We start from the raw sequence: 25,780 nt of genomic DNA, 5'->3' as shown, positions 1-25,780 counted from the left end.
TGTGAGAAGCTCTGGTTTGTGAGAAGCATATACCCAAACCTGCCCCAAATGGGACAAAAAATTTACCACGACATGTTGATGCCGCTCCATGATAGCATGCCAAGTTTCACAAATTTCAGACGAATTTTGGATTTACTAGAATTTAAAAACTAGGCATCTCAATGTTTTGCTGGCAATCAACGGTGTCCTGGTGTTTGAAATTCCTCCCATTTCTTGCATGGGACCTAAGCATGCACCCAAGGACACATATTTGATTTTCAACCAGTTTATATGCACTAGAGCATGTGCATGTAGTTCAAATTTGAATTATGCACATAAATGCATTGAAAACTCAGTTAATGCATAAAAATGTCCAAACGAAATCCAAAAATCACAAAAATTCATACAACACTCCTGTTGTTCTATGTTGACACGAGAAAAATTTCAGAAGCAATAAGAGGCAAAGGATATCGTTTCGTCCCCAAAGGTGGGACGTTCCCTACCGAAACCATCATGCTTGTTGTGGGAAGCTCTGGTTTGTGAGAAGCATATACCCAAACCAACCCCAAATTGGACAAAAATTTTACCACGGCATGTTGATGCCGCTCCATGATAGCATGCCAAATTTTATGAATTTCAGACGTGTTTTGGATTTACTAAAAGTTAAGAACCAGGTATCTCAATGTTTTGCCGGCAATGAACGGTGCCTTGGTGTTTGAAATTCATTCACATTTCTTGCATGGGACCTAAGCATGCACCCAAGGACACAGATTTGATTTTTCAACCAATTTGTATGCACTAGAGCATGTGCATGTACTTCAAATTTGAATTGTGCACATAAATGCATTGAAAACTCAGTTAATGCATAAAAATGTCCAAACGAACCCCGAAAAATCACAAAAAAACACACAACACTCCTGTTGTTCTATGTTGACACGAGAAAAAAAATTGAAAGCAATAAGAGGCAATGGATATCATTTAGTCCCCAAAGGTGGGACGTTCCCTACCGAAAACCATCATGCTTGTTATGAGAAGCTCTGGTTTGTGAGAAGCATATACCGAAACCTACCCCAAATGGGACAATTTTTTTACCATGGCATGTTGATGCCGCTCCATGATAGCATGCCAAGTTTCATGAATTTTAGACGAGTTTTGGATTTACTAGAATTTAAAAACTAGGCATCTCAATGTTTTGCCAGCAATCAACGGTGCCCTGGTGTTTGAAATTCATTCCCATTTCTTGCATGGGACCTAAGCATGCACCCAAGGGCACAGATTTGATTTTCAACCAATTTATATGCACTGGAGCATGTGCATGTAGTTCAAATTTGAATTATGCACATAAATGCATTGAATACTCAGTTAATGCATAAAATGCCCAAACGAACCCCAAAAAATCACAAAAATTCACACAACACTCCTGTTGTTCTATGTTAACAAGAGAAATTTTTTGGAAGCAATAAGAGGCAATGGATATCGTTTCGTCCCCAAAGGTGGGACGTTCCCTACCGAAACCATAATGCTTGTTGTGAGAAGCTCTGGTTTGTGAGAAGCATATACCCAAACGTGCCCCAAATGGGACAAAAAATTTACCACGACATGTTAATGCCGCTCCATGATAGCATGCCAAGTTTCATGAATTTCAGATGAGTTTTGGATTTACTAGAATTTAAAAACCAGGCATCTCAATGTTTTGCCAGCAACCAACGGTGCCCTCGTGTTTGAAATTCATTCCCATTTTTTGCATGGGACCTAAGCATGCACCCAAGGACACATATTTGATGTTTCAACCAATTTATATGCACTCGAGCATGTGCATGTAGTACAAATTTGAATTGTGCACATAAATGCATTGAAAACTCACTTAATGCATAAAAATGTCCAAACGAACCCCGAAAAATCACAAAAATTCACAGAACACTACTATTGTTCTATGTTGACACGAGAAAAAAAATTGGAAGCAATAAGAGGCAATGGATATCGTTTCGTCCCCAAAGGTGGGACGCTCCCTACCGAAAACCATCATGCTTGTTGTGAGAAGCACTGTTTTGTGAGAAGCATACACCCAAACCTGCCCCAACTTGGACAAAAAATTTACCACGGCATGTTGATGTCGCTCCATGATAGCATGCCAAGTTTCATGAACTTCAGACGAGTTTTGGATTTACTAGAATTTAAAAACCAGGCATCTCAATGTTTTACCGGCAATCAACGGTGCCCTGGTGCTTGAAATTCATTCCCATTTCTTGCATGGGATCTAAGCATGCACCCAAGGACACAGATTTGATTTTTCAACCAATTTGTATGCACTGGAGCATGTGCATGTAGTTCAAATTTTAATTATGCATATAAATGCAATTAAAACTCAGTTAATGCATAAAATGTCCAAACGAACCCCGAAAAATCACAAAAAATCACACAACACTCCTGTTGTTCTATGTTGACACGAGAAAAAATTTGAAAGCAATAAGAGGCAATGGATATCGTTTCATCCCCAAAGGTGGGACGTTCCCTACCGAAAACCATCATGCTTGTTGTGAGAAGCTCCGGTTTGTGAGAAGCATATACCCAAACCTGCCGCAAATGGAAAAAATTTACCACGGCATGTTGATGCCGCTCAATGATAGCATACCAAGTTTCAATAGTTTCAGATGAGTTTTGGATTTACTAGAATTTAAAAACCATGCATCTCAATGTTTTGCCGGCAATCACGGTGCCCTGGTGTTTGAAATTCATTCTCATTTCTTGCATGGGACCTAAGCATGCACCCAAGGACACATATTTGATTTTTGAACGAATTTATATGCACTGGAGCATGTGCATGTAGTTTAATTTTGAATTGTGCACCTGAAATGGCTAGAAAACCAATTTAATGTATAAAATGTTCAAACGAACCCTAAATAATTCCAATTCTTTTACGACACATATAGTTGCATGTTCACTCCAGATAAAAGGTCTAGCAATTCAAACACCGTCTATTGCCGCTGTGACCCCATTATGTAATTCAAATCAAGATGAAAAATCAAGTACATCGCACACAGTTTATTATCACCAACCGTGTGAGATGCAACACAAAATATCCTGGAGCACCGTCGGTGTATAGTACGCCTATGGCTTACGCGAGAAGGTGCGTTGGCTACCGTCCGCAGCTGGCGTCTCAAGCACACTAGCTCGCTCCCCAAATATCATTTCACTGTTCAATCATCGCGGGTGAAAGATGGGCACGTGGACCCGCATCGTGAGGGCAACTTCGGTGGCCCACTCCAGCGAGAGCGCGGCCGCAACCGCCATGCGCGTGCTAACAAGGTGCATGAGCGCGGCCGTAATCTGCGACCGGGCGGCAAAGGCAGCCCAAACGGCCGCTGTTGCTTCTCAGGTGGCAGCAGCAACATCTGCCTTGGGGATAGCAACTGGCGAGAGCGGCACAGTAGCTGTCCGTTCCGCCCACGCCCAGCTCCTGGCGGTCACCGCACAAAATCGAACGAAGCTTCTCCAACAACGGTCGGCAACCCACGGCCGAAGAGCTGGCAATCGCCGAGAGCGTTCGAGCAGCCGTCCGTTCCTCCGCCGCATACCTTGCGATGACGGAGCCCGTTCAAGCCCAGATCGCTTCCGCCCATGCCCAGCTCGTGGCGGCCTTTTCCAAATAGATGGCGGACGCGGATAGCGAGATGCTTGCCGAGTATGGTGTGATGGATGCCATGGAGCCCCTTCCCCAAGAGACCGTCGGGCGTGAGCTGGACATGGAGGCGGCGGCGGAGATCGACGAGCACCAGTCGTTGTAGTACTCTTTGTTTTGTTTAATTAAGAGCGCCGGTCTTTAATTTATTAGACTAATGTTTAGGTCGGCTAGCTCTGTTTAATTGCTGAACTTGCTCGATTAAGAAGTGTGGGTGTGTTGTGGTCTCCTTTGTGTACCCAAATTATGCAATGACGTGGATGACCACTGTAACCATGCAAATTTGAACCAAAACTTTTGACGTTCAAACTCATCACACACGGGTTAAGCTATCTGAATCGTTTGTGATGTCCACATATCATACACAGTTCTGAATAAGGGGCCGTGTCTGATGACACTTTGCGCACCGGTTTTTTGGCTGAAGCGATTCCAAATTTTCGGCTTCCGCGGAAATATCTACCTCCCCGCCCCCTCCCCCTTATCAAAAGCCACATTTCCCCTCTTTCCGCCTTCCTTTCCAAGTTGAAACCTTCACTCCTTACTTGCAGCGCTGCCTCCTCGTCGGCGACCCTCCTTCACGCTGCTTGGCCTCGTCTATCCAGGCAGGTAATCCACACCCGACCCCCATCCTGCTCCACCTTTCACATCCCACATGCCCCGACCGCCGGCACGAGTGCGACACCTTCCACCCAAATCACCGACCCCTCCACCAAATAAGCGCCGCCCTAAGCCATGGTGCACGCAGTATAGCCAGGATCTCAAGGAGCATTTGGCAGCGGAGAAGCAAATCGCGGCCGCACGCGCAGATGAGGTTGCGATGGCTGCCATTCGTGCCGACCCCTAGATCTTGGAGGAGCACCTTGCCATTTGCTAGCTACGTCGGTTAAGCATGCTCGGTTTACCCGTTGCGTGTGCTGCTCCTGCCTTTCCTTCACAAATTCTAGTGAATTGTGCTATCTAATTTTACCATGCAATCTGTTGCTCTAGTGTATATGTTCTATATGTCGTGTAGTGTGGTGCTTATTAACTGTTTTGTTAATTAGTTGTCCTCTTCAGTTAACTGTTTGGTTCAATTTTGCAAATGTGATGTTCAATTCTTCAGGCTGCAATTTTGTATTGTCTTCCATGTGAGAAATAAATTGAATTTATCTTTACAAAATACATGAGAAACGAATACAATTGCTATATTTCCAAGTTGTCAAGCATGCTTGGTTTGGTTATACATTTGTGTTGTGGTGTTTAGTTAACTGTTTGGTTTAATTTTACAATGCGATGTTCAATAGTTGTGGGTGCATTCTGTTATTGTATACCATGTGAGGAATAAATTGAATTTGGCTGTATAAATACATGAGAAACAAATACAATTGCTACAATTGGCTGTAGTTAACTGTTTGGTTAACTGTCTGATATTCTATTAGGAGTATGTTATATTGTGCAATGTGGTGCTCAGTTAATATTTGGTTTATTTGTTATGGTGTTTAGTTAACTGCTTGGTTCAATTCTGCAATGCGATGTCCAATTGTCATGGGTAGATTTTTGTATTGTTGTGCATGTGAGGAATAAATCGAATTTGGCTGCACTTAATACATGAGAAACATATACAAGTGCTATATTTCCTAATTCTTAATCATGCTTGGTTTGGGTAAATGAGTTTTCCGTGTGGCTTGAATTAATCTGATGCATCTGCAATGTGCTAATTTTTCATCAACATATTTTACTGATAGCATGCGAACCCTTACTTAACATGATGACTAACTACCTTATATGTGTTGCAGGGAAACAATGGGAAGCACCGAGGTTTACAATCGAGGTTAGCACATGCATGGTCCATTCTCTAATAGCACATTATTTTACTGATAGCATGCGAACCCTTACTTAACCTGATGACTAACTACCTTATATGTGTTGCAGGGAAACAATGGGAAGCACCAAGGTTTACAATCGAGGTTAGCACGTGCATGGTCCGTTCTCTAATAGCACATTATTTTGCAATTGCAGGAACCATTCTAATATTTTGTTTTTTAACAATTTGGTCTTGCACATGTAGGTCCTGCTTGTTAGAAATATGCCCTAGAGGCAATAATAAATTGGTTATTATTATATTTCCTTGTTCATGATAATCGTTTATTATCCATGCTAGAATTGTATTGATAGGAAACTCAGATACATGTGTGGATACATAGACAACACCATGTCCCTAGTAAGCCTCTAGTTGACTAGCTCGTTGATCAATAGATGGTTACGGTTTCCTGACCATGGACATTGGATGTCGTTGATAACGGGATCACATCATTAGGAGAATGATGTGATGGACAAGACCCAATCCTAAGCCTAGCACAAGATCGTGTAGTTCGTTTGCTCAGAGCTTTTCTAATGTCAAGTATCATTTCCTTTGACCATGAGATTGTGCAACTCCCGGATACCGTAGGAATGCTTTGGGTGTACCAAACGTCACAACGTAACTGGGTGACTATAAAGGTGCACCACAGGTATCTCCGAAAGTGTCTGTTGGGTTGGCACGAATCGAGACTGGGATTTGTCACTCCGTGTAAACGGAGAGGTATCTCTGGGCCCACTCGGTAGGACATCATCATAATGTGCACAATGTGACCAAGGAGTTGATCACGGGATGATGTGAGTTACGGAACGAGTAAAGAGACTTGCCGGTAAAGAGATTGAACAAGGTATAGGGATACCGACGATCGAATCTCGGGCAAGTAACATACCGTTGGACAAAGGGAATTGTATACGGGATTGATTGAATCCCCGACATCGTGGTTCATCCGATGAGATCATCGTGGAACATGTGGGAGCCAACATGGGTATCCAGATCCCGCTGTTGGTTATTGACCGGAGAACGTCTCGGTCATGTCTGCATGGTTCCCGAACCCGTAGGGTCTACACGCTTAAGGTTCGATGACGCTAGGGTTATAGGGAAAGTATGTACGTGGTTACCGAATGTTGTTCGGAGTCCCGGATGAGATCCCGGACGTCACGAGGAGTTCCGGAATGGTCCGGAGGTAAAGATTTATATATGGGAAGTCCTGTTTTGGTCACCGGAAAAGTTTCGGGTGAAATCGGTAATGTACCGGGACCACCGGGAGGGTCCCGGGGGTCCACCAAGTGGGGCCACCAGCCCCAGAAGGCTGCGTGGGCCAAGTGTGGGAGGGGACCAGCCCCAGGTGGGCTGGTGCGCCCCCCCACCAAGGCCCAAGGCGCATGGGAGAGTGGGAGGGGGCAAACCCTAGGTCCAGATGGGCCTTAGGGCCCATCTAGTGGGGCGCCCCCCCTCTCCTCCCCTTGGCCGCCCCCCTTGATGGGATCTAGGGCTGGCCGCCTCCTCTTGGGGGTGGAAACCCTAAGGGGGGCGCAGCCCCCTCCCCCCTATATATAGTTGAGGTTTGGGTTGCCCAAGATACACGAGAACGTCTCTCTTTCGGTGCAGCCCTACCCCTCTTCCTCCTCCTCCTCTCCCGCGGTGCTTGGCGAAGCCCTGCGGGATTGCCACGCTCCTCCACCACCACCACGCCGTCGTGCTGCTGCTGGATGGAGTCTTCCCCAACCTCTCCCTCTCTCCTTGCTGGATCAAGGCATGGGAGACGTCACCGGGCTGCACGTGTGTTGAACGCGGAGGCACCGTTCTTCGGTGCTTAGATTGGAATCAACCGCGATCTGAATCGCTACGAGTACGAATCCCTCATCCGCGTTCTTGCAACGCTTCCGCATCGCGATCTACAAGGGTATGTAGATGCACTCCCCTTCCCCTCGTTGCTAGATTACTCCATAGATTGATCTTGGTGATGCGTAGAAAATTTTGAATTTCTGCTACGTTCCCCAACAGTGGCATCATGAGCTAGGTCTATGCGTAGTTTCTATGCACGAGTAGAACACAAAGTAGTTGTGGGCGTCGATTTTGTCAATTCTTCTTGCCGCTACTAGTCTTATCTTGTTTCGGCGGCATTGTGGGATAAAGCGGCCCGGACCGACCTTACACGTACGCTTACGTGAGACAGGTTCCACCGACTGACATGCACTAGTTGCATAAGGTGGCTAGCGGGTGTCTGTCTCTCCCACTTCAGTCGGAACGGATTCGATGAAAAGGGTCCTTATGAAGGGTAAATAGAAATTGGCATATCACGTTGTGGTCTTATGTAGGTAAGAAACGTTCTTGCTAGAAACCTATACAAGCCACGTAAAAACTTGCAACAACAATTAGAGGACGTCTAACTTGTTTTTGCAGCATGTGCCTTGTGATGTGATATGGCCAGAAGATGTGATGAATGATATATGTGATGTATGAGATTGATCATATTCTTGTAATAGGAATCACGACTTGCATGTCGATGAGTATGACAACCGGCAGGAGCCATAGGAGTTGTCTTTATTTTTTGTATGACCTGCGTGTCATTGAATAACACCATGTAAATTACTTTACTTTATTGCTATTCGCGTTAGCCATAGAAGTAGAAGTAATCGTTGGCGTGACAACTTCATGAAGACACAATAATGGAGATCATGATGATGGAGATCATGGTGTCATGCCGGTGACAAAGATGATCATGGTGCCCCGAAGATGGAGATCAAAGGAGCAAAATGATATTGTCCATATCATGTCACTATTTGATTGCATGTGATGTTTATCATGTTTTGCATCTTATTTGCTTAGAACGACGGTAGTAAGTAAGATGATCCCTCACTAAAATTTCAAGAGACGTGTTCCCCCTAACTGTGCACCGTTGCGAAGGTTCGTTGTTTCGAAGCACCACGTGATGATCGGGTGTGATAGATTCTAACATTCGAATACAACGGGTGTTGACGAGCCTAGCATGTATAGACATGGCCTCGGAACACATGCAAAACACTTAGGTTGACTTGACGAGCCTAGCATGTACAGACATGGCCTCGGAACACAAGAGACCGAAAGGTCGAACATGAGTCGTATAGGAGATACGATCAACATGGAGATGTTCACCGATGATGACTAGTCCGTCTCACGTGATGATCGGACACGGCCTAGTTTGACTCGGATCATGTATCACTTAGATGACTAGACGGATGTCTATCTGAGTGGGAGTTCATTAATCAGATGAACTTAATTATCATGAACATAGTCAAAAAGTCTTTGCAAATTATGTCATGTCTTGCGCTTTAGTTCTACTGTTTAAGATATGTTCCTAGAGAAAATTTAGTTGAAAGTTGGTAGTAGCAATTATGCGGACTGGGTCCGTAAACTGAGGATTGTCCTCATTGTTGCACAGAAGGCTTATGTCCTTAATGCACCGCTCGGTGTGCTGAACCTCAGCGTCGTCTGTAGATGTTGCGAAACATCTGACATACACGTTTTGATAACTACATGATAGTTCAGTGCGTAATGCTAACGGTTTAGAATTGTGGCACCAAAGACGTTTTGAAACGTCGCAGAACATATGAGATGTTCCGAAGACTGAAATTGGGATTTCAGACTAGTGCCCACGTCAAGAGGTATGAGACCTCTGACAAGTTTCTTAAGCCAGCAGACTAAGGGAGAAAAGCTCAATCGTTGAGCATGTGCTCAGATTGTCTGAGTGCCACAATCGCTTGAATCGAGTGGGAGTTAATCTCCCAGATGAGATAGTGATGGTTCTCCACAGTCACTGCCACCAAGCTAGTAGAGCTTCGTGATGAACTATAACATATCAGGGATAGTTATGATGATCCTTGAGCTATTCGCGATGTTTGACACCGCGAGAGTAGAAATCAAGAAGGAGCATCAATTGTTGATGGTTAGTAAAACCACTAGTTTAAGAAGGGCAAGGGCAAAAGGGATACTTCATGAAACAGCAAGTCATTTGCTGCTCTAGTGAAGAATCCCAAGGTTGAACCAAACCCGAGACTAAGTGCTTCTGTAATGAGAGGAACGGTCACTGAAGCAGTACTACTCTAGATACTTGGTAGATGAGAAGGCAGGCAAGGTCGACAGACGTATATTGGATATACATTATATGAATGTGTACTTTACTAGTACTCCTAGCAGCACCAGGGTATTAGATACCGGTTCGGTTGCTAAGTGTTAGTAACTCGAAATAAAAGCTGCGGAATAAACGGAGACTAGCTAAAGGTGAGATGACGATATGTGTTGGAAGTGTTTCCAAAGTTGATGTGATCAAGCATCGCATGCTCCCTCTACCATCGAGATTTGGTGTTTGCGTTGAGCATGATTGGATTATGTTTATCGCAATACGGTTATTCATTTAAGGAGAATAATGGTTACTCTGTTTATCTGGATAATACATTCAATGGTCTTGCACCTAAAATGAATCTCGATCGTAGTGATACACATGTTCGTGCCAAAAGATATAGTAATGATAGTACCACATACTAGTGGCACTGCAATTTGAGTCATATTGGTATAGAACGCATGAAGAAGCTCCATGTAGATGGATCTTTGGACTCAGTCGTTTTTGAAAAGATTGAGACATGCGAACCATGTCTATTGGTATATATGCATGAAGAAACTCCATGCAGATGGATCGTTTGGACTCACTTGATTTCGAATCACTTGAGACATGCAAATCATACCACATGGGCAAGATGACTGAAAGTCCTCGTTTTCAGTAAGATGGAACAAGAGAGCAACTTATTGGAAGTAATACATTTTGATGTATGCAGTCCAATGAGTGCTGAGGCATGCAGTGGATATCGTTATGTTCTTTCTTCACAGATGATTTGAGTAGATGCTGAGTGTATTTACTTGATGAAACACAAGTCTGAATTATTGAAAGGTTCAAGTAATTTTAGAGTGAAGTTGAAGATCGTCGTGACAAGAGGATAAAATGTCTGTGATATGATCATAGAGATGAGTATCTGAGTTACGAGTTTGGCACACAATTAAGACATTGTGGAAAGTGTTTCACAAGTAATACCGCCTGAAACACCATAGTGTGATGGTGTGTCCGAACATCATAACTGCACCCTATTGGATATTGTGCATACCATGATGTTTCTTATCGAATTACCATTATCGTTTATGGGTTAGGCATTAGAGACAACCGAATTCACTTTAAAAGGGGCACCACGCAATTCCGTTGAGACGACACCGTTTAGAGAAACCTAAGTTGTCGTTTCTTAAAAGTTTGGGGCTGCGATGCTTATGTGAAAAAGTTTCAGGCTGATAAGCTCGAACCCAAAGCGGATAAATGCGTCTTCATAGAATACCCAAAACAGTTGGGTATACCTCCTATTTCAGATCTGGAAGCAAAAGTAATTGCTTCTAGAAACAGGTCCTTTCTCGAGGAAAAGTTTCTCTCGAAAGAATTGAGTGGGAGGATGGTGGAGACTTGATAAGGTTATTGAACCGTCACTTCAACTAGTGTGTAGCAGGGCACAGGAAGTTGTTCCTGTGGCACCTACACCAATTGAAGTGGAAGCTTATGATAGTGATCATGAAACTTCGGATCAAGTCACTACCAAACCTCGTAGGACGACGAGGATGCGTGCTACTTCAGAGTGGTACGTGATCCTGTCTGAGATATCATGTTGTTGGACAACGATGAACCTATGAGCTATGGAGAAGCGATGGTGGGCCCATATTCCGACAAATGGTTAGAAACCATGAAATCCGAGATAAATGGATCTTTAAGAAGAAGACGGACATGGACGGTAATGTTACCGTCTATGAAGCTCGACTTGTGGCAAAGAGTATTTCCACAAGTTCAAGGAGTTGACTACGATGAGATTTTCTCATCCGTAGCGGTGCTTAAGTCCGTCGGAATCATGTTAGCATTAGCTGCATTTGTGAAATCTGGCAGATGGATGTCAAAACAAGTTTCCTTGCCAGTTTTCGTAAGGAAAGGTTGTATGTGATACAATCAGAAAGTTTTTATCGATCCTAAGGATGCTAAAAGGTATGCTAGCTTCAGCGATCCTTCCATGGATTAGAGCAAGCATCTCGGAGTCAGAATATACACTTTGATGGAGTGATCAAAGTTTTTGGGTTTATACAAAGTTTGTTAGAAACTTGTATTTACAATAAAGTGAGTGGGAGCGCTACAACATTTCTGATAAGTATATGTGAATGACATATTGTTGATCCGAAATGATGTAAAATTTCTGGAAAGCATAAAGGGTTGTTTGAAAGGATTTTTTCAAAGGAAGACCTGGATAAAAGCTACTTACATATTGGGCATCAAGATCTATAGAGATAGATCAAGACGCCCGATGATACTTTCAAAGAACGCACACCTTGACATGATTTTGAAAGAGTTCAAAATAGATCAGCAAAGAAGGAGTTCTTGGCTGTGTTACAAGGTGTGAGTATTGAGTAAGACTCGAGACCTGACCACAGCAGAAGAGAGAGAAAGGACGAAGGTCGTCCCCTATGCTTTAGACGTAGGCTCTACAGTATGCTATGCTGTGTACCGCACATGAAGTGTGCCTTGCCATGAGTTGGTCAAGGGGTACAATAGTGATCCGGGAATGGATCACATGACAGCGGTCGAACTTGTCCTTAGTACCTAGTGGACTAAGGAATTTTCTCGATTATGGAGGTGAAAAGGAGTTCGTCGTAAAGGGTTACGTCGATGCGAACTTTGACACTAATCCGGATGACTCTGAGTAGTAAACCGGATTCGTATAGTAGAGCAATTACTTGAAATGGCTCCAAGTAGCGCGTGGTAGCATCCACAAAGATGACATAGATATTCGTAAAGCACACACGGATCTGAAAGGTTCAGACCCGTTGACTAATAACCTCTCTCACAAGCATAACATGATCAAACCAGAACTCATTGAGTGTTAATCACATAGTAATGTGAACTAGATTGTTGACTCTAGTGAACTCTTTGGATGTTGGTCACATGGTGATGTGACCTATGACTGTTAATCACATGGTGATGTGGACTAGATTATTGACTCTAGTGCAAGTGGGAGACTGTTAGAAATATGCCCTAGAGGCAATAATAAATTGGTTATTATTATATTTCCTTGTTCATGATAATCGTTTATTATCCATGCTAGAATTGTATTGATAGGAAACTCAGATACATGTGTGGATACATAGACAACACCATGTCCCTAGTAAGTCTTTAGTTGACTAGCTCGTTGATCAATAGATGGTTACGGTTTCCTGACCATGGACATTGGATGTCGTTGATAACGGGATCACATCATTAGGAGAATGATGTGATGGACAAGACCCAATCCTAAGCCTAGCACAAGATCGTGTAGTTCGTTTGCTCAGAGCTTTTCTAATGTCAAGTATCATTTCCTTTGACCATGAGATTGTGCAACTCCCGGATACCGTAGGAATGCTTTGGGTGTACCAAACGTCACAACGTAACTGGGTGACTATAAAGGTGCACTACAGGTATCTCCGAAAGTGTCTGTTGGGTTGGCACGAATCGAGACTGGGATTTGTCACTCCGTGTAAACGGAGAGGTATCTCTGGGCCCACTTGGTAGGACATCATCATAATGTGCACAATGTGACCAAGGAGTTGATCATGGGATGATGTGAGTTACGGAACGAGTAAAGAGACTTGCCGGTAACGAGATTGAACAAGGTATAGGGATACCGACGATCGAATCTCGGGCAAGTAACATACCGTTGGACAAAGGGAATTGTATACGGGATTGATTGAATCCCCGACATCGTGGTTCATCCGATGAGATCATCGTGGAACATGTGGGAGCCAACATGGGTATCCAGATCCCGCTGTTGGTTATTGACCGGAGAACGTCTCGGTCATGTCTGCATGGTTCCCGAACCCGTAGGGTCTACACGCTTAAGGTTCGATGACGCTAGGGTTATAGGGAAAGTATGTACATGGTTACCGAATGTTGTTCGGAGTCCCGGATGAGATCCCGGACGTCACGAGGAGTTCCGGAATGGTCCGGAGGTAAAGATTTATATATGGGAAGTCCTGTTTTGGTCACCGGAAAAGTTTCGGGTGAAATCGGTAATGTACCGGGACCACCGGGAGGGTCCCGGGGGTCCACCAAGTGGGGCCACCAGCCCCAGAAGGCTGCGTGGGCCAAGTGTGGGAGGGGACCAGCCCCAGGTGGGCTGGTGCGCCCCCCCACCAAGGCCCAAGGCGCATGGGAGAGTGGGAGGGGGCAAACCCTAGGTCCAGATGGGCCTTAGGGCCCATCTAGTGGGGCGCCCCCCCCTCTCCTCCCCTTGGCCGCCCCCTTGATGGGATCTAGGGCTGGCCGCCTCCTCTTGGGGGTGGAAACCCTAAGGGGGGCGCAGCCCCCTCCCCCCTATATATAGTTGAGGTTTGGGCTGCCCAAGATACACGAGAACGTCTCTCTTTCGGTGCAGCCCTACCCCTCTTCCTCCTCCTCCTCTCCCGCGGTGCTTGGCGAAGCCCTGCGGGATTGCCACGCTCCTCCACCACCACCACGCCGTCGTGCTGCTGCTGGATGGAGTCTTCCCCAACCTCTCCCTCTCTCCTTGCTGGATCAAGGCATGGGAGACGTCACCGGGCTGCACGTGTGTTGAACGCGGAGGCACCGTTCTTCGGTGCTTAGATCGGAATCAACCGCGACTGAATCGCTACGAGTACGACTCCCTCATCCGCGTTCTTGCAACGCTTCCGCATCGCGATCTACAAGGGTATGTAGATGCACTCCCCTTCCCCTCGTTGCTAGATTACTCCATAGATTGATCTTGGTGATGCGTAGAAAATTTTGAATTTCTGCTACGTTCCCCAACACTGCTGTCAGAGGTTTCACCCACTGTTCGACCCTTTTTGCATATGGGGAAATGAGTTGTCCATGAATATCAATCAAATCAAGAAACTCAGAAAGATTGTTAGGATAAAGAAATTAGCGACAAAAAACGACAAGATCTTTGTCTGCACAATGAAGAAGATATCAGTTCACTGCAAGATGGTACTAACTATTATACCTTATCTTTTTTTATTTCTTTGCCCCATTTCCAATATACAGAAGATATTTATACACATCCTTATTTTCAGGCCTTTCCAAAGCAGTTCACTGATGATTACCTCTCAAACCACCTCTATGGTCAGGAGGCGAGGAAGGTTTTCATACAACACACACGGTTCAATATTGAAGTGTTCCTGAAGAGGACGAAGGACGGACGGTCAATCATTCACATGCACTGGCCTATAGTTGCAAAGACCTTCAACATGAATGAAGGCTCAATATTCGCCTTCCGCTTCAGCAGTTTTCCAGATGAGATGCATCTGTCCATATACCGTCTATGATGCTAATTTCGAAAGGTTCTACATGTTGCATGTGGGACTTGCTGCTGGTGCAGTTGTGTAATGGGGTAGCTGAGTGCTGAAGCTATATCATGTTGTACTCTGATGTATTTCAATTATGAAATTTTGCTTCCTTAATATGCAAATGAAATATATTGTGTGCTTAATATGAAATGTCAATTGGATTAATAAATGGATTATGAATAATCGGATAATTAGCCTGCTAATTGGGTTTTGCTATTGCAAACGGTTGTTGAAAAAATACCGTGGGCGTTGACCTCAGGCAACGCACACAGTTTTTAGGAATAAACCGTGTTGGATCAATAAACAATCACACACGACTTTCTTTTTAAATTGTTTGCGTTAGGCCACCTTGCGCAAACGTTTACCACATAAAAATTATGTGTGATGGACAACCTTTGCCACACAATTTCTTCTACGGACCGTGTGTGATACATTCAATGACACAAACGATTTAACGAGAAAAATTGTGTATGATATACCTGTGAATGGAAACGTTTTCTTTGGAGCGACTGTGTGGGATGTACATACGACCGGAAACGTTAGCGGGGACTGACTGTGTGGGATGTATTTGCGACCGGAAACAAATTCGCCGTATAATTGTATTTTTAGCTCTACTATACGTATTTCCGTATTTGAGCGCTCGCCGGTCGCACACGACCTCAATTTGCCGAGCGTATGTGTCACGAGGGCATATCCCCGACGATTTCTGGGTCGTGTGGGAAGGACCCCCTATCACCCACACTCACTTGGCGACAAATCCAAATGCCGTCGTAGAAAGGGGTTAAAAACTGTTTATTTAGGGCCAACGCGTACCAGTGTAACTGTACGACAATAGCAATTCATATAAAGCATGTAGTACATTTGAGCTTGATTTACACACATCAGGTTAGTTACCATGTCGGAGAACATGCATGCAAACCAGGAGAGATTCCTTCTAGAATAGTAGTAATGTTTTTGACGTATGCTGGCCTATCCTTGACGAACCTACATTATTACTGCCATCAAACACCTATTCTTGAGGATCCTACACTATTACGATGTCATCAAATAATGGTGCGCTTCGGTGAAGCAACCGTTCTCTTCTACTTCATCCGATCCAAAATAAATATTGTGTAACCTTAGTTCAAAACCGCGACACTTATTATGGATCGGAGGAAGTAGTTTCTTTTAGCTCTCAAAACATGGACACTGCTTTAGCAACAAGCCAACAAGGCGAGGGCAATCCTTGTGAAAAGATTTAATGGTAAGTTTACCCCCTACTTCCCAAATTATTTGACTGAGGAATATTGGTGTACCATATGTACCTTGCATACTCTCAAGAACTTATGGTAATATGATCTCTCCAGTTTCTTTCTTTCAGTGTATACTGTATGCAATGAACTAGCAGGAGAAACAGATCTGGAACTATTTCGACATCTCTAGGGTCGAATTACATTTTATTTTATGGAAATACATTAAAAGCGAAGTAGATTATTATTATTTTTTCGTTTGTCATTGGCTATCTTTTCTATCTATATAAAATTGGACATATAACCAGTACAAATTTTAAAAAGCCCGTGGCAACGCACGGGCAGTCTACTAGTTTTATTAGAATTTCTGTAAGCAAAGCCGAAGAGAGATTGTTATCGCGGAATCCTATTTGACGCATGATGCGTCAAAGTGCTAGCGTTTCACACAGGCAAGCGGCTGAAGCAACGCGATGGACCGGACGGTTTGCTTACCGAGCGTACCTACAACCTAACCGAGTATTCTGTTTATTTTTCTTCTGTGGTTTTCCTATTTCCTTTCCTTTCCATTTTTTTATTTGACATTTCTTTTCTTTTCATTTTTTCTTTTCAAGTTAATATTATTTTTAGAAAAATATTCACGCTTTTAAAAAATTGTCAAAATTCAAGAAAGGCCGTGTTTTAAAATTTTGTTCATAAATTAGAAAATGTTCATATTTTTCAAAAACTGTTCACATATTTAAAAAAATGTACGGTTTTCAACTTTATTTTAATTTTATAAAAATGTTCAAAAATGCTCTTGCTTCTACAAAATAATAATTTTTTTAAAATGTCCTGTTATCAAATTTTGTTCATAAATTAAAAAAAACTGTGTATTTTGTGTTTCTGCTAAGAAATTCACAAATTTTCAAAAAATGTTCAAGATTGCAAAAAATGTTCACAATTTTTTAAAAAAGTTCATGTTTTCTTTTTGTTTGGAGTTTCAAAAAATTTCACAAATTTGAATAAATGTTAGTGGTTTCAAATTTTGGTCGGGAGTTTAATAAATGTTTGCATTTCCCAATTTTTTTTCGAATTTCAAAAAATGTTCTATTTTCAGAAAAAGCATTCATGATTTTGAAAAATGTTCCTGATTTTTTAAAACGTTTCAATTTTTTTAAATCGCAAATTTAAAAGGTATTTGTGTTTCACAAAACTCTCAATTTTTTTTAAAATGCACTCAAAATTCCGAAAATAATTCGTATCTGCGCTATGCATTTGTTCTTAAAGACTGACGGTGCTCACTAATCAGTAACCCTCGCTAGCTCAGCCTGGTTCAGCGCATGACCTGTAGCTCCCGATCCATGGTTCAATTTCCTGCGATGTCGAGTTTTTATGCCTTTTTTAGGGGTCGAAAGTTTTTGGTACTACAGTATAAGTTCGCTGGCGGTCATGGGTCTGCCCAGTCAGAGACCCGCCTGTGCAATGATGACTCTTTGCCATAGAGAGCGGCATACAAAGCTCTCATTGTTATCGAAATCATTAGTTGAGGAGTACTCGTTGCAAAGATCACCCTGACTCCCCAGTGTGCGACAAATGGCGCACATGCAGCGCGCCACTTGTCGCAACCTGGGAATTTTTTCTTTTTTCGTAGATCCGTTTATTCAAAACGTTTTATCTCTTCAACTGTGCGTCCAAATCTCGAACCGCTTTCACTGTTGGATTCCTCGCGTCGAGATCTTCAAAACTAGATCCCATGTTGACAGGTTTTAACGAACTTTTCTTTTTCATGAAAAAATCGGATGAAAAAACAGAACCGGGAGCACGGGTTTTTCCCTTTCCGAAAGAGGCACGCCCGTGCCTCTCACGAAATCACAACCGTAGCTCTCGTGAAAGCAAAATCGTGACTCACGCGGAAGGAAAAAAAGAAGAGAAAACGTGTTTTTTTTCGTTTCCGAGGAGGCACTGCGAAAGCACAACCTGCCTCTCGCGGAAGCAAAACCGTGACCCTCGCGAAAGAAAAAAAATGCGTTTTTTGTTTCCGAGAGGCACCGCGTGACTCTTGCGAAAACACAACCGTGCCTTTCGCGGAAGCAAAACCATAACTCTCGCGAAAAAAAAAAACAGAAAATAAGTTTTTTTCTGTTTCCGAGAGGCACGGCCGTGACTCTCGCGAAAGTACAACCGTGCCTCTCGCGGAAGCAAAACCGTGACTCTCGTGAAAGGAAAAAAACAGAAAACGTATTTTTTTCTTTTTCGAGAGGCACGGCCGTGACTCTCGCTAAAGCACAACCGTGCCTCTTGCGAAAGCAAAATCATGATTCTCGCGAAAGAAAAAAAAAACAAAAAATACATTTTTTTTTTCGTTTTCGACAGGCTTCCGAAGAAGTGCTCGTTATCTATTGCTCTCAGTTGTTATCCACCACGACATGCCTACGTATCGCGCGTGTGGGCCGTTGGGCCGGACCAAAACAGGGCGTGCAGCGGAAGCGGAACGGGGTCAGCGGCGCCGTACCATAGGGTCGTAGATATATATAGCAGCGCCCTCCGGCAAACCCTAACGCGAGAGTACCACGGAGAAGGGCGGCGGCCAGCCCGCGCGCATCCAAGCAGCCAAGGCCGGCGGCGCGGTTCGAGGTTACTCTCGCTTGTGCTCCGACGGCCCCTCCTCCACGAAGCGCGCGCGCGGCCGCTCCGGACCCTCTTCGCGGCGGACGCGCACCACCTGTTCGACCGATGGCCGGACCAGCCCGCTCCGATGCCAGAGCGCGCTCTGGACGGCCGCGCGCCGGTGCCCTCATCAACCCCCAAAGCAGAAGCAGGGAGCCAATCCTCTGGTTGAATTTGTCCATAGCATCATCCATCTTGCATTCAACTGCATTTTTGCACGATGGGGAAGATGGCTGGTGCTATGGATAATTTCAACCCGATGGTTGTGCGTACCCGACTGAAAGAAGAAGCCTTGCTTGGAGTTCAGTGAGCCGGCAATCAGTTTGAAACAGGGAGCCAGTTATCCGGTTTAATTTGTCCATAGCATCCGCGATCCCGCCATTCAGCTGTGATAGCTGCTGCCCTATTGCACGGTGCGGAAGATAGCTGGTGCGATGGATAAATTCAACCCGATGGTTGTGCATGCCCGGATGAAAGAAGAAGCCTTTGCTTAAAGTTAAGTGAGCCGACAGTCAGTTTGAAGCAGGGAGTCAGCTCGTCTCGGGTACCTGGTTGATTTTCCTATATCGTCATACAACCTGTCAACAGACTTTGATACTAATTTTGCAGAATGGGTAGGTTGGATGTTGCTGTGGACGCATTCCACTGGATGACTTGTATCCGAGTAACACAGGACGTAGTTCCCTTTTAGTTGCTTAATTCATGGTTATTGTATTCATGCTGACTCTAGTTTTAATCTGCCTTACTCTAACTGAATATCCTGTTATCTAGAAAAAGATAGTTGAAATCTAGACCTAGATAACTCTTCCTTGTTTTAGCAGTTTGAAGCAGCATACATGGTATCATGGTCCCAAGGACCAAGATCTGGACAGTGCAAAGGTGATGAAGAGGAGGAGGATTCTATTGGATTGAACGAGAAATGTAATTGTTTTCATGTGATTCATGCCATCCAGCGTGTTTGTGCAGTGGTTCATGTATTTTGTTGTCTTTCAGCTTCAGTTTGCTGTGGCGAATTCTGCTAGAATTTGGTACAGCCAACTGTGGTCATCTATGGGTTTTAGTTTTGTTAAGTGTTCATAGTTTAGATGGTTAGAAAGCTAGTTCATGTATGAAATTTGTACTGTGGTAAACTGAAAAATTAAGGGCGGCTCCACCCATGGTATTGTGATGGTCATAATAGCACATCTCAAAATTATTGAGGGCCAGATCTACAAATATTATTTTCAAATAGAAAAAGCTTGCATCAGATATCCTCTTTTGGAATTATTGACACATGAAGTAAGTGCAGTCCTGAATGGTGTTTTTTGAGCCCCTTCTGTTTTTCCTGGGTATTAATCTATGCACAACAAGATCTTGTGTGCTGGTTGATAAACAAAGTTTGCATGTCAGGTATTTGCTAGATTTGCATCGGCCATTTTGCTGTCAGCCAAATTGTTCAAGTGAGCTGTAAGATCATGTTTCTGAAGTTTGGTACTCCCTCGGTAAAGAAATATAAGAGCGTTTAGATCACTATATTTCTTTACAGAGGGAATACATTTTAACCTTTATGCATGTTCGGCATGAAAAGTACCTTGACATTCACCCTTTTCAATTTTCAGGGGTGATCTTCCAAATTAGCACAGAAAAGGAACAATATATTTTTATAACTTGCTTGTTATCGTAATTTTGTTGAAAGATGTTGTATCGGGAAGAGGTATGCTTGTCAGTTGAACAATTTCATATAGTATATATGTTAATTACCGTGAATTGACTTCTTATATCCCAATCCATGGGCACGGCAGGTATGATTCTCAGTTCCTTCTGTGCATGTTATTTTCTATTGCTGTTTGTTCAATTGATTTCAGATTTGAATGGAGTAAACAAGATCTGTTAGCAAATATGCCCTACATATTGTGAAAATTTTCATATATCTTTTTCATACAAACTATTGCACTTTTACTTTGTATATAATTGCCTTGCATTTTCATTTTATAACTAACCAAAAGAAGGAAAAGGCGATAAACTACCAGCAAAAGCGAAAGGAACTTGTTGCACAGCCAAGCATCCCACACACATAGAGGTGTTTTAAAATCATCCTCAAAAACATATAGTGCAGGGACTACCATCACACCATCATTTTAGCTGGAGCATCCATCCATGATCCGTCGGTTGAAAGGCGTCAACCAGATAACTACCAAGGGCAGGCTTCATTTGCTACTTGCTCGAATTTTTTTTACCAAAAGGCAGGCTTCATTTGCTACAGGCTTCATCCATGGACATTACTAAGGGCAGGCTTCATTACCAAGGGATGTTGTGCCCCTATGCTGTATGCTTTAATGGATCTTTTCACGGCATAGTTCGGACCTCTGTTTCTATGTGTATGCTACTCTGCCATTTATTTGGTTTTATATTTATAAAGTTTGGGCTTCGGCCTTTTTCTCCAGAAGAGAAGTGGAAACAAATGTATCGTGGTCTGTTTGCCCATAACAGATTTTCTCCGAATGAGTTCCTTCTGATTTATGTGCCATGTCAGGGTAGCTCGTCTGCAATGAGGTAAACTTCCTGTCTTTCATTATGACAGGTTGGCATCTTCCCTTAGAGTGATGTAGTATGTGGATCCGACATGTACGTATTAAAAGCTTTTAGTTGCCAACACTGAGATACATGGATACAGGGTACTATATGGATTCCAACCAAAGGATTGCTAGCTCTCAGATGTTCAGTTTTTCAAACAATTTATTTGCATCAAAGGCACCAGTGGTCTAGTGGTAGAATAGTACCCTGCCACGGTACAGACCCGGGTTCGATTCCCGGCTGGTGCAACTTCTATGCATTTTTTTCATTTCCTGGACCTTGTCACTGTTCCCTGGGCCTTGTCACTAATGTCACTGTCTGACTGTTGATATAAACTTACTCCCTCCATTTTAAAATAAATCAAGTTATAAGTTTATCCTAAGTCAAACCTGTTTAACTTTGTTCCATTCTACAGAAAAATGTGGTAAGATCTACGACACCAAATACACATAGTGTGAAAATACATTTCATAAATAATCTCATGAGACTAGTTTGATGATCTAGGTGATAATATATTTTTCTATAGATTTGGTCAAACTTAAACAAGTTTGACTTAGGACAAACCCTAGAACTTCAAGTGTGGTTCATCCCCTCTACTGGCAATCGGTTTTGGTTCATGCGGGGTCGATTTTGGATAATGTTCTACAACTTGGGAGGGAGGTGCGGTGGGTTTCAATCCGGCGAAATACGGCTTTAAATCCGACGTGTTTCGACAATGCACCCTTGTGGTTTCGTTAGATGAGGTAAAGACGATGGATTTCTTTTTTGTCAGATACAGGGATGGATTTTTGTGGCGGTTTTTGACAATTTTTTTGGGGAGTTTTTATTTCCAACACCAAATTTCTCCACTTTCCTGAATGATGTACCAATTTTGACTAGATGTATTGGAGTCGATTCATTATTTTTAGATACCCTATTGCTGCAACAGGGTCACATTTCTAGATAAATTCTTCCCAACACTACACACAGTCTATCAAATTACCATGGTAGTTGTATTGCAGTTATTGGGCAGTTGTTTCATAGTCATTACATACATATTTTTTCTTTTGAAAGTTCTCCTTGCTTAGTTTCAGTTATCCCATAGTTACGAATAATGTTCTATCAAATGACCATGCATGTTCTACCAAAGTTGCCAGGGCATGCTGTGAAATGTTTCTGAAAGTTATATGGACAATATGTATCACGTCCAGTTATATATATAATATCAAATCGGAGTAGTTACCAATAATGTTATGGCAAAATCACCGTGCATGGTTGTTGGTTATTTTCCTGATAAAAGCGTTAGTTAGAACTCTTTGTACTGTGATTGTTGTTACGTACTTCCTCCGTAAAATAATATAAGAGCGTTTAGATAAAGAAATATAAGAGCGTTATAGAGGGAGTAAATTTCAGCCAGATAGATCATTTTCTATCCCTCATTCCGTGTAATCTAACAACGAATCAAATTATAATACTAGCAATAACCACTTTCAGAACAACTGCATCGTGCGGCTTGTCGCCGCATACACGTCTTGCTAGCCTGTACAAAACTTCTTGTTGTTCAATATAGTGTCAAGACCGCCATGCGGGTTGGAATTACTAGAGCGTAAGGTCCGCTTTGCTGCCGTTTCTCGGTCCTAAGTTTTTTCTTTCTGAAGTGTTACGATTCAAGGAGAGCACTTTTACCACCGCTAGTTGACCGATATTTCTGATTTATCGGTTTATCGTGCTTGGTTCGGTGTTTCCATCGCTAGTTGTTGGTGTTTAGATGTATCATCGTTTTCATCCTACGTAAACCGAATTGACTATCAGACCATATACGTCGAAATGGACCTTTCTTTTCTCTATCTTCCATAATTTGCTGGCACATGTAAATTTACTGCCACAAGGGCTAGCTACACTGTTCGATGGGTGCTCATGTTGGCCTGGATCTCCAGCTCCTGGTTTTTCCGATCTAACTCTCCCCAAGAGCCAGCACGACATATGTTTTCCACAATAAATCCATTGCCCGAGGAACCCGACGGGGAAGACGGAGAAAGCGGCGACAGTGAAATAAATCACACATGGGAGGTCTTATTCAGCGCACAACACGTCGAAGGATGACCAAATACGCACTCCCCTGGTGCTCGCTTTGATTGGCTGGCCAGTCCCCCTATTGGGCCTCGGGCCATCTAAATGAGCGAATGAAAAACAATGAGGAAGAAAAACTGAAGAAATGACGGATAGGATTTTAAAATGTTCCAATAAAAATCATAAACTTTTAAAAAATTGTTAAAAATAAAAATTGTTCATAAATTTAGTAACGATCACAAAAAATGGTTCCCTCAATTCATAAAAGGTTCCTGAATTTAAAAATGTTCATAATTTTAGAATTTTTTTCTTAGATTTAAAAAACCCATAATTTTAAAAAGACACGGATTTGATAAATATTCATGAATTTAGAGATTTGTCTATCAAGTGTAGGAGCACCATGTTCACGTGCAAGTAGGCCGAACATGAACACAAAACCAATCCACTCCCTGACATGGAAAATGTTACGGTGTATTCGAAAGAGTGTTCAAAACTACTTAAAAAATGTTACCGTGTATTAAAAAATGTTTACTTGAAAAATCTTACATGTATATAAGAATAATGTTTCAGATGTGTACAAAAAATGATAGAATGTGTATGAAAAAATATACACCAAAAAATGTATTTGAAAATAATGTTAATCATCTCTATTATTAAAGGAGGATCGAACGTCGTGATGGTTCGACCTCCTTCCTTCGATGGTTCAACTTCCCTCGACCCCGCAACAAAAAATAGCAGAGAGAAAACCCACGTTCGACAGCGAAAAAAATTGAAACAACGCACGTTCTCCGCCTCCTCCCCTGAACTGCCGATCTGTATCCTCCCTCCCCCAAAACACAAACCACCCGCACCCCATCCCCACGACCACCCACCTCGAACGCCACCCTCTCCGACGACCACCGGACGGCCCCTTCCTCCTTGATTGCGCCTCCCTCTACCCCCATCGGTGATATGCCGCCCCACCCATGAACCTTTCGCCATGGCCGCCTCCTTGGCCATGCCCGCATGGCAGCCATGGTCGGGATCGACACCGGCCCTGGACGGGGTGGTATGACCACGGCCCGTGCGATGGAGGGGAGGGAGTTTGTGGTGGTCAGCCACGACAGTGGAGGCGGCGACGGAGTTCTAGGAGAGTTACGCGAGCTGCGGTGGTGGAGGCGGCGGCGGACATTGAGCCCCGTCACCATGACCCCTGTATCGTCGGTTCTTCCTCTCTCTCTAATCCCTTCCCAATCGAGCTTCGACCCACCCGATCCCCAATTCCACCTCGCTCCCCGCCCTACCCAGGCCCTAACCCCAACCGTCTATCGTGGTGGCAGGCAACGATGCCGAGAGCAGCTTCAAGTTGGGTTGCCAAGGACACTGGTCTCACAACTATCCATCCGCGACCAGTCTAGCCCCAACCCAATCCCCAACCCCGCCGGCGGCGCCTCTCCACTAGAGACGGTCACCGAAGTCCACTAAAACGCCTGAGATGGAGGATGTCTGAAGGCGGCAAGAAGAACATGAGGGAGAGGAGATGCGGCCCAAGCTCTAGACGACAGCCTGGTCTTAGTCCTCTACTACCTCTCAAAGATGTTCATGCCCGGTGCCCTACCCATCCACGAGGTACCCACCTATAATAACTCCAACTAAAGGTAGATGTGATCTGTGGTGCCCCTTGTTGCGCTACCTCTCCCCGTTACTGATATAGTAATTCAGCCTTCAAATTTAGTGCTTTTGTGATATTTGTTTCTTTGTTTAAATGTGCCTTGTGTACTTGATGACATGGTAAATCATTTTGGATTGCCTGGCTAATATTTAGAAGTGAATTGGAATTTGTAACTAGATCATTGGTGCAAACCAACTGTTACTGTATGGTGTTGCATTACAGATTTTGATTTGTAATTGAGTTTCACTGTTTCAAGTTTATGGCAAAGCAGATTCTGCTTGTTCTGATGCTTAATTGGTAATTGACAGTCCTGGGATGGCGCCCTGAGGTTACAACTTGTTTCAGTGTAATCTTTACACACATTTTTTTTAACTCACACATTTTTTCTTAAACTGGAGTTTTCTCTTGCTTAGAGGTTTTGACATTGATATGGTGTTACCTTTTTATGAAGATGGGAGTGAAATAGATATTGATACTGCAGCGTCAGCAGTTTGAGTTACAATCAAAGCATGGCTGCTGATATAGAGAGCGCAAGACCTGGACTTCAGAAGTGGTGAGGGAATTTTACCGCCTTATAACTATTTCAATCTTATTTCCCAATCCGGATAATTAGGCATTGAAGTGTAAATTGCATCTTCCAGTTGCTTGTTCGACTGTAGCTTACTCTAGATGTATGGAATATTTGAATTTCTATAGTCACATTAAGATCTAAATTACAGATTTTGCAGGTTATGAGGGGTATCCCAATAGATAGGATGCCCGCT

The 25,780-nt window shown here is 43.3% G+C and overlaps 1 non-coding gene across 1 annotated transcript; it reads left to right on the top strand.

Moving 5' to 3' along the window:
- Positions 1-21,493: 21,493 nt before the first annotated feature.
- Positions 21,494-21,564, top strand: TRNAG-GCC (transfer RNA glycine (anticodon GCC)). The gene has a single exon. It is a non-coding gene; the product is annotated as a tRNA-Gly (tRNA).
- The last annotated feature ends 4,216 nt before the right edge of the window (positions 21,565-25,780 follow it).

This window comes from Triticum aestivum, chromosome 3D, assembly GCF_018294505.1.
Source record: "Triticum aestivum cultivar Chinese Spring chromosome 3D, IWGSC CS RefSeq v2.1, whole genome shotgun sequence".
Classification (NCBI taxonomy): Eukaryota; Viridiplantae; Streptophyta; class Magnoliopsida; order Poales; family Poaceae; genus Triticum; species Triticum aestivum.
The sequence above is the reverse complement of the archived record's forward strand: the minus strand, read 5'-3'. Positions and strand labels throughout refer to the sequence as shown.